This window comes from Stegodyphus dumicola, chromosome 6 (assembly GCF_044657685.1).
Source record: "Stegodyphus dumicola isolate Sdum_Otavi_A_Nest chromosome 6, ASM4465768v1".
Lineage (NCBI taxonomy): Eukaryota > Metazoa > Arthropoda > Arachnida > Araneae > Eresidae > Stegodyphus > Stegodyphus dumicola.
In genome coordinates, this window is record NC_140773.1 from 61,020,855 (window position 1) to 61,029,818 (window position 8,964).

An 8,964-nucleotide genomic window follows, 5' to 3' on the forward strand; every position below is an offset into this window, starting at 1 on the left:
CGTCCCATTAACGCAAATTTCGTGTAATATGAATATATTTCAAAGTTTGCACTCGAAAATTTAGTTGTGATGCAGGAAAGTAGGCATTAAATGGTTAAATATGGATACTCGGGAACATTTTTACAAATAAGCGAACTTTTAAAATTTTAGAAAACTTTCGCATACTTTCTTTCTTTGGTTTAGTCTTGCTAAGTCTGGAGAATTTTCTTGTACTGAGCATATGTGTCTACTAAATGCATTCGAAAAACGAAAGCTTAGTAATCACTTCATTATCTATCTGACTAGGAATCAAATCTCACAGATAAGCAGTATTTTGAACATTAACCAAGAATACAACAAAGTAAGTACTATATAAATTATTTTATTATTTTCTTTCGAGTAGATTATGATTTGAAACTTCCAAATTAGTAATGAAGTATTCAGTTCTGTCATTAAGATTTTACCTCAAAAGACAGTAAAGTTGTCTGTACAGTAGAAAAATATTGCTTGAATGATGTAGACAGAAGAAAAAGAACATGACCTTTTATTTTTAAATATTCGCATGAAATGCAGTAAAAAGTTAAAACGTGACCCCCGACTCATTAAAGCAGTACAAGGTGCAAGCAAATATAATTTTCTATGCTGATTATTTATCACCTAGAAATGCACTGTAAAAATTTAAAATAGTAATATTTTAGCACTGGAATATAAATAAAACTTCACTGTTAAGCAAATGGTTTGAAAATTAATCAAAAAAGCTTAACGAAGTATAATCGTAAATTACGCTTCGTAATAAGTTATGAATGTTTTATTTTTAGTAGAATGAAATCAAAACCCAATAAACTTAAAAAGATACACTGATTTCAACCTTAATCATTTACTGAAACTGAAGTAAAGATTTTTGTATGTTGGTAAAAATGACTTGAAATTGCGCAGTTAAAGGAAAAAACATGACCTTTTTTTTTCCAAATATTCACTTCTTATTTTTGTTTTGCATACTCAGATGCTTACATTTTCTTGTAAATCCGACATTTCGTTTTCCATTTTATATTTCACTATTGTAATTTGCTTTGGGAAGAAGATATTTCAGTGAAAATTTCATAATTCACTTATGACTAGGATTTTTCTAATAATTTGAATTACCAGCATAATCTCGAAGTTAATGTTAAGTAATTACTTCTTAACATTAACTTAGAGATTATGCTGACATTTTTACTTGAAACTGAATAAACTAAAATGAAGGATGCATCTCATGTGTAGAAGTAAGCAAATTTGCCTTAGAAAGTCTTTCACGAATGCGTCTGTTTCTTAAGCCTTTACATATTTTTCCGTTATTATGTATATTGTTATTAAACATAATAAATTAAATGTAAAATATTTTCAGAAAGCTGCATGAGTTCAATTTTTTTTAAATAAAGTAATTTGAGTATGAAATGCGTATGGTTTAGCTTAAGTTACAATGACTATGTTAAAAAGCAATCACAAAAAATAATGATGATACGGGAGAAATCAGGAAAAAAAGATAAGCTTCCATTTCTATGATTGAACATTAAATATGTGCCGATTTTCAGACTTTGAGTTCTCCAATACAGATCTGGCTGTTGTTCGAATTTAAATAGCACGTTATAGTATTCTCTCTATAGTTAAAAATGAGTGTTTTTTAGCTAAAGTTAGAACGGATATATTAAAAACTTTGAGGCTCATAAAAAACAATGATGGCATTGAGATAAAATAACACGCCGAAAAAATACTAATTTAACAAAAATTAGGTCAAACAACAAAAATTAGGGTTATATTTGCAAATTTTCACAGGACACGTTTTGATAGTTTTACTGGTTTTTCGATGGTTCGGTAAAACCATCGAAACTAGGCCTGTGAAAATTTGCTTATTTTTTTGCTTTCTTTTTTTCCACATGGTGTGTTCGCCATTTTGTAGGTTCATTTGCATTTTGGCAGCTGAGGTTGATGGTTCGGTAAAACCATCGGAACTAGTCCCGTGAAAATTTACAAATATATCGCTGATTTTTGTTGTTTGACTTCTAAATTAATGATGACATTGTTGAAAAAATTATTCCAAGTTGTTCCATTTCCTTTCAATAATTTTATTTTCTTATGACTATTCAATGTTTTGTATGTAAAATTCTTTTTACTTGTTTATTGTTAAATGATTAATTTATCACTTTCCATTTGCTTTCATTTTTTTTTTTTTTTTTTTTTTTTTTTCTCAAATTTAAGTTCGTCTAACTGGAAGTAAAATAAAAGTGTCAAATCTAAAACGAAAACAATTACAACAGTTTGCACTTATTTTTGGACACATGTGTTTTTTAATTAGCTTAATTTTAAAATTATTTACCAAAAAAAAAAAAGAACTGCTAGGTAATACAGAAATGACCATTAGATTTTTTTTTTTTTTTTTCAAATGTACTGTTCTTTACTAATTTCAAAAACTTTTTTGGAAAAAAAAAAAAAAAAAAAAAGATAAAAAGATAACAGTGTTTGGAAAAGTAAAATAATTTAATAAAAAAAAAGGAACCACTTGATCATTCAGACACTCAAATGTTTTGTTGAACTTTTTATGAAATATATTATACGAATTATATCTACATTGTAACACAAGATGGACATTTAAATAACAATTCTGCTATTTACGTATGTTTTTAATATTAGCTTTGTGTTTAACGTCACTAAATACTTGAAATTATTAGTTCCTCAGCAAAATATTTCACTGATTTTGAAATCTGAAGTGACCATGACAAGGCACTACGAATTAACAGCAACCCCAGTAAAAATTTAATTAAATGGTACTTTAAAGATTGCAAAATTACTAGGGATGTCATAAAAATCATTAGTACGGCGTGCTAACGATTTGATCGACTGTATTTGATGTTGCAAATTTATGGATATTGGATGAAACAGTTAAAATGGTATTCAGCATTTCAACTGTTCCATCCAATATCCATAGTAGAAGCGCGTTTCAAGTTAGTATCAAGGAATTGCGTGCAAAAAAAAAAGCAATCAAAGCTGCGAGGCTTAGTGCTGAGAAACTTGCAGATGAATTACACAGGCAGTTCACAAAGAAAGTTAATTCTGAAACTCAACAAAACATATGGATACCATATCCGAATCATAAAAAGGAAGTTCTTCATTAACAAAAACAAAAAACAAAAAACAAAAAAAAAAAAAAAAAAAAGAGGGGGGCAGTGATATTTTGAGTTCGCAAAATCCATGGTAAATAAAGGTTTATCATACTGGCATTATGTGATTTTTGCAGGCGAATCAAAATTTAATATGTTTGGATCCTATAGCCCAGTTGCACCACATATGGCCTACGAAGAGCTGAATCCGAAAAACCTGTTGCCAACTGTTAAATACGGTGGTGAAGATATAATAATTTAGGAAGTTTTACGCTCTCTAATAAGAGAGGTTTAGGTTTTATAGGAAACATAATGAATCAGTAAAAAAATGCAATAGATTTTAAATGAAAAACCTGAAAAAATCTGGACAAAAACTTGGAATGCAAAAACGTTTTACGATTTATCAGGAAAATCTTCCCAGTCCTTTCAGGAAAATGATTCTAAATAGGATGTTCGCTTATCTCCGCTTGTTCGCTTATGGCTGAATTGTCAAAGTAGAAACCAAGTCAAAGTAATTTTAGATGGAGGAATGGAAAAATATCGAAAATAGATTATATAAAAAATTAATCCAATTTATGCGAAAATTCATGGAAAGTATAATATGTTAGTTGAAAGACATTCAATTAAATACAAAATATTTTTAAACAAGGAGAGTTCGGAAAAGAAAACAATGTATAAATGAAAAAAAATAGAGTCAGTTCTTCAATATTTATTAGCTAATTTTGCAAATAAATTTAAAACACGCAAGTATTCAAAAGTAAATGTGTCACTGTATTGAAGAATTTCTGTTAGTCAGATTTTACCCTCTTTCTAGGTCAAGTTAAGACTGCTATTAGCTCACTTATACTTATTTATTTTTTATTGTTGTTGTGACTACTTTCGCTTGTCTGATGTCAGAGCTAGCCCTCGAAATTCTTCGTGTGCAAGGAGACAGAATTATGTCTTTCACTGGCAAGAGCCTTGGTCACCACACAGGTGACAGTACGACTTCCCTCAGTTCCACGCCCAATTTTGAAGGAGACCTCCTCGGGAGACGGGTCCGAGGGTCTCCCACACCAATTCCCCTAACACCAACATCACGAGAGGACTTTCAGCTAGCAGCATCAATGCCGCACAGAACCTATATTCGAGCCCAAGCCCTTCAGTACGGCAGTCAGCATCGGTAATCACTATCCCGTTTGCACGGCTTCTTATTTTTAAACTGATTTAAATAATAGAAAAAGATAATGAAAAACTCTTAGTACTTTGGATGAATATGTAAGTAAATGGGTTTATTCTGTTTCGTAAATGCTTTACCTATATACACTAATAATCAGGTAGTTACGCACTGAATGTCAAAGTCTAGTTGCAAATTTTACTTAATCTTTCAAAGCGTGCATTAAAAAGAAATGCAATATGATAAATACAAACAAGTTCTAAAATAGACTATGAACATTCCAAATGTCTTATTAGTCTCTTTTTATAGTTTTCTGCATTGTTAGAAAGTATACAGCAAACTTTAAATTTAAATTATTTCTCAAGTTCGAAGCTTAATTGAAACTGCACATTTGAATAATAATAACTACGCAGGAAAACTGCATAACTGAACTGAAAATTCTCTGGCCTTTGTCAGGGAGCAACCGAAAGAATTTTCAACAGAGGTAGAATTCTAAATTATATCTGGATGAGAATCAAAACTAAATCAAAGAAATTTAAATTAATTAAATGAGTTTTCTTTTAATTTTAATTTCAGTTTGATTGCATTTTTCACAATATACTAGGCTAGATTAGTTAAAATCTTATTTGGGAATTAGGAGATAAATTATGCTATTTTTCGTGTACTGTTTTTACTTACTTTTGCCCGCTATTTGGAAATTGCGTTCTTGTATCCCTTATTAAATCGAAATTAAACTAATTTTAATTTACTTGTTCCACATTTACAAAGTTTAGGTATTTTATCTCTTTTGTGTTTTTTAGATTACAAATTTTCCTGTCTTTGAAAAATTATACATTATACCAACTCGGTTTAACTAGTTTTTTAAAATAGAAGGAATTTTACATATTAAAAAAATATTTTTGATTTCATATCACATTAAGAAATATTCCTTTAAAAAACAATTACATTTATTTAACATTAGTTTCTATCTTGAAAAAAATATGTTTAGCTCCCTGTATTTATCTTGCTTTTTAGCATCTAGTTTAAAAAGTTTTAATTTTAAAATATTTTAAAATGTTTTAATGTCACATTTACAAAGTTTGAGCAGTCGTTTTGGATTCCGCATTTGTATATTCCCTTGTGTATTTGTAGTTTTGGATTCCGCATTTGTATATTCCCTTGTGGGTCGTCCATTTTACATGTTCCTTATTACTAGTAGATTTTTAAATATTTTTAGTTTTTAAAAATCCGCCTGATCAAAAAAATTTATGACATTTTGTCCTGATTATATAGAGTGTAACTAATTTTATGACATGCCTGAGAAGGTTATATCTTGACGAATAAATTCAGTAATATCAAATTTGATCATCGTTCAAAATATTTTGGGTTCTGAAAAGCATTTTATTTTGTATTGGTTTTCTTATTAAATTAACTAAAAAAATTTAAATATTAGATTTCTTAAATTAATTTTGATTCTCAGCCAGGTATAGTTTTCTTGAATTAGTTTTAATTCTCATCTAGATATAATTTAGCTCTGTTGTCTTAGCTCTCAGCAAGTGGATCTGTTGAAAATGTTTTTGCCTGCTTCTTGACAAAGGCCGAAGAATTTTCAACTATTATTCTACACTGTGTGAATTTTGTTATACTAATTTGCTTTTGCTTCTATTATAATTTTAAAGAAAATTTGATTTTATGCTTTCCTGTAGTAAGACTGCCATTTTATATATACATTTACAAGAAATTATGCCTAAGTACTTGATAAATCAGTATGAGAAGAGTAATAGTTAAATTCACATAAGCAATAGCTATAATAACACGTGTATACAATGGTATACTTCTTTCTGAGTAAAATATAATTCCCTAATGCTTTTCTAAGAAATAGCAATTATACTTATTAAGATTCCTTCCTTTCTACATGTCGTTCACCCATTACCCTTATTTATTCTTGAAAATGGAACCAATATAAACGTAAGAAGATAAATAAGTAAAACTTTTGAGTTACATTACTTTTATACGTAAATTTAAGTACATATTTTCTTTTTTATTTTACTGATTTTTCCTTCTTGGTTTCATCAAGGTATTCCAGATATTTATAGAACAAATTGATGTGAATTTAAGTAAATACTATGCAGTTAGTGCTTAATAAATAGGTTTAGTTTAAACTACATATAGGAAAATTAGTCAGAATTTCCTCGATTGTCATCAACTGATCATTCATAAAAGATTTTATTATGAGTGGATATCTATTTTTCATTATTGCTTTAAACTTATTTAAAGATGATATTTTGAATGTAGCATGTGACTTGTGACTTCATTTTATCTTTCAGCTAAAATTTTTACTTAATTAAGAAAAAAATTAGAATAATTTTTCAGTAATAATCAAAATTACAATTTAGGGTATTCTATGTTTTATCACTACCTATGTTCATATCAAGCAGAATGCATAAAATTATTGAAACTGAAATAGACCTCAGAACCTTATAAAAGTTCAATTAATTTCTAAAAGTTCATTTTACTTTAAAAATGTCCCCTAATTAACACATAAATGATAGTCTTTCAAGTGTATTTATTATATTGTTAAGTTACGTTCTATTAAAATTATTCGTTTAGTAAACGTTTTGTACTATATACTAATTTGCGGTCTTTAAACCCTTGAATCTTCTTCGTTTGATTACAAACAAACGAAGGTGATTTTTTCTGCTGAATAGTAAGAATAAAATTAATTGCTTTCAATTTCGAATTTTTTTTTATCTCATTAAAAATGTATGTAAGAAAAAAATTCCTTCGGACAAGTTACTTGAGTCTTATTCATAATTTATAAGATTATTTGTGTATTGCAATAGGATCCTGTTATGAGCTTATTATTCTTAGACTACTATGTAATGGGCGGGGCAACTCGTTGAGCGAGCAAAATATGCCTCATGCACAAACCACTTGATGGACAAAATTCAAAAATTAAATGAAGCCATCATTATTTTCTTCAAATTATGCAGTATAATCAATATTCAGGCACCAAGAAGAGAGCAAGAGGATTAATTGTTTACATAATCATTGTAAAATTACAGAAAATTAAGAATTTCCAGCATTGTGACAACCTGAATGAGTGGTAAATGCTATGTTCGCGAGATGCCTGTAACTAACTACATTGTGTACCTATAACTTTTTATTCACCTAACGTTTTCTACATCGCCATTTGAATATAGCAACAAAATGCATTGAGCAATGGAAAGAAGATCCCTCAAAATTACTTACCCTACTGTTCATGCTTTCCATCTGCGATATGTGCCAACTAAACACAAATTTCTTGCTTGGTCTCGGTTTGTGAAACTCATATAAATATGTATTCTCCTTTAGCACAATCAGAATTACTTACCAGCTAGTGTTGTTCCAAAGACGCGTGTGCGGAACAAGTGGATGACCACACGTTCTCGCAGAGGAGGTGCTGTTTCCGTTTCCCTGACGACTTCCTCTGCTGCTGACTGAGTACTGCTGCTGCGAAGGAACAACGTCTGATAGCCGGACCTCGAGGTTCAAAGTACAAATCGTATCTGGTTGTGACCCGTTCGTACTTTTAATATGTTACTGGTGACAATTTGTGACCAATATTTCTTTTAAATTGCAACCAGAACCAAATATGAAGTATGTACATTCTTTTGCTGAAATTCAAAGATCGAGTTTTGCCTATGCACAATGCTATCGTAAAAAACCCAAAACTGGTATATCTTAAATTTTTATCCGTAAATCGTAATGTTTATCACAATACAGTGGCACAAGTCTGAAAAATGCTTACGTACCAAACTTATTTAAGCCCTGTTGGTAAATGCGAGCAGTTACCAACACCTGTTACTAAGGTTCCTAAAAATGGCAAGCTATTATAATGCATTATTTTAACTTTTAATGGCACAGAAATTTTATATCATATCATAATGTGACATATTAGATTTTTGTTTCTTACTGCATTTAGAAAGTGCTAAAATAAGCCATGCTGGTTAAGAATATTGACCCAGTGCAATAAATATCATATAAAAATTAAATTTCATAAAAGTATGCAAGATAAATAACTGTTAATTTTTTATCTTGCTTAATATACAGCTATTGGTTGCATAATTTTTCTTGTCTTATTTTATAATATTATTTATCTCACATAATTTACGGCTATTTACCTGGCCTAATATTATAAAATTTAATTACATGTTTAAATATTAATTAAAAATTCAAACACATGGTATTAAAAACTGTTAGAAATACTTTTTCATATTTTAACTAATAAAATTTTAATATAGTTATTTATCTTGCATAATTTTATAATGCAGTAGTTATTTATCTAGCATATCTTTATGAAATTGAATTATGTGTTCAAATATTAATTAAATATTAAAACATAACGCACTTAAATATACACTATCACAATTAAGCAAAACGAACTTTTACCAGTTACCAAAATACTTTGGTAAAAGCCTGAAATGGAAGCATTAACAAGCCTTTTCGCTATTTTACTTATTTTACTACTCACTGTGATAAATGCTAGGATTTACCAAACTTCGGCCTCTTAAATAATACATGTATATATTCAGAATTTACCAAAAATATTACATATAATTTTGATTGCAATTAAATAAATTTCAGAAACTTAAGAAATAGCAAAGTTTATGATGAGACTATGCGTATCGCAATCATAATGGGTTGTAAAATATACCTAGGCGTGAAATTTTAGGA

At 29.0% G+C, this 8,964-nt stretch overlaps 1 protein-coding gene across 3 annotated transcripts in view; it reads right to left on the reverse strand.

The window, feature by feature from the left end:
* LOC118194579 (uncharacterized) overlaps positions 1–7,743 on the reverse strand; it is a 134,897-nt gene extending 127,154 nt beyond the window's left edge. For 2 of the 3 annotated variants that reach the window (XM_035365747.2, XM_035365745.2), the window contains exon 1: positions 7,501–7,638. The gene's annotated coding sequence lies outside the window, so the exon portion shown is untranslated. Of the gene's footprint in view, positions 1–7,500 lie in introns of all 3 variants that reach the window. The other variant, XM_035365746.2, reaches the window with a different exon arrangement.
* Positions 7,744–8,964: the final 1,221 nt, after the last annotated feature.